Here is a 1,692-nt window from a genome sequence, read left to right on the forward strand (position 1 = left end):
AACGAGCTTGTTTTGCTGTAGGAAAAACAACTCTAATAGCAGCAATCCTTGCAGCAAGACCTGCAACATCCTCAACATCGCCTACATCCTCAGAACCATGACGTACATCAATGCCCTGCACAATGTCTTGCACAATGTTCCAGACGCCCTTTGACACAAGAACACGTTGCATCATATAAGCCCACATAGGGTAGTTGTCCCCATCCAACCTGTCCTCAGCAGCAAACATCTTGAACACATCTGTGTTGTTGTCAGCCATGGTAAATGTTGCACCTCATGTGAAAACTACCCGAAAATAGGAGAAACGGAGAATGAACAACACGTGCTATATAGCACAAACCGTAGAAGACTATGAGGCACCTGTTATGCAAAAAACATCACTGACAGAAATTTTGCACAAAATGACGAAATAGCCTGTGAAGTACTGCCTCTAGTGGAAACGGGGGCGGAAATGAGCCGCAATCGAAAATTTGACCAGACTAAGTTGTACGAGCTAGCCCAAAATTTTTGTCGACCTGCGAACGCTTGCCAAAGCTCACTGAAATCGGAGAAAGTGAGCAAGCGTGTGCTGGAGCAACTGTCGACTAAGCCCGGGAGGACGCAACCTGCTCCGATACCAATTGTTGGAATTAGGGTTACAGAGAAACGCACACAGCTTGGAGAAGACGAAGGAAGCTCAAGGCACACAATGGAGAGTGTATTACTTAGTGTGCAATGGAAAGATAGATAGCCCTAGAGTGATGGGCGTATATACAATGCTCGGGGAAAAAAACCTCCTAAAGAGGGAAAAATGCACCAGCGGTCCTAGGGTGTTCACAGACATGACTACCACATGTATATGGTAACACCTATTTCGGCGCTCTACAAAAAACCTATTCTCCATGGTTTGAAAAGACAGCCTTTCCCACTTGTTCCTCAAGCTTCAATGAAACTCTGACAATCCACAAACCTTTTCCAAACACCAAAACCTTGACCTTGTTCCCATAACGGTAGCCTGCATAATTGTCAAGTAGGCCAGTTGTGCCCTAGCTTTGGGCGGGCTTGCCCACATAACAAAGAGTTAAAGCTCCAATGCCTTTCTTCGACACACCAATGTCCAACGCACACAAGAGTTTTCTTGTGGTGGTAGCTGCACCCAGGAAATATCCCGCCGCTCGCCAAGATGCAAGGATCATGGCCCTAGAGGCTCAGATCCAAGTATTTTGGAGAATGTTGAACTCAAACAATGATTGAGTAAGCTTGAGGATACGAAGGGAAAGGAGAGAAAAACTGTGCTCGCAAAAACACACGAAGTCAAAGCTTCTCTCACTGAGACTGTCAAAACAGCTCAGAAAGAAGCCCATGAGGCAACACATAAGAAGATCAACAACTAAATACAAGCAACCTTATAAGAATCCCTTGATCCCAAGATTAGGATTGGAGGGCTTTCTCCACCATGGTGCACTACGGAGGACACCCTCGAAGAAGCCATCACCAAGCTCAATGACAATTACCATCGAGTCCAACACTGTCTCTTGGATTAACAACACGCATAGGCGTGTGCCACCTAGTCAATGTATCCTCACTTTCAAGAATAAAGAAGAACGGACAAGGCTTCTACGCCAATCCTACCGTCTCAAGGGAACAAAGCTTTGGATTGTTGAGGAATTGACCACAAATCAACTCAAGCTTATAGCAAGCGAGCTCAAGAAG

This window comes from Adiantum capillus-veneris, chromosome 5 (genome assembly GCF_014529385.1).
Source record: "Adiantum capillus-veneris isolate H3 chromosome 5, ASM1452938v2, whole genome shotgun sequence".
In the NCBI taxonomy this organism is placed as follows: domain Eukaryota; kingdom Viridiplantae; phylum Streptophyta; class Polypodiopsida; order Polypodiales; family Pteridaceae; genus Adiantum; species Adiantum capillus-veneris.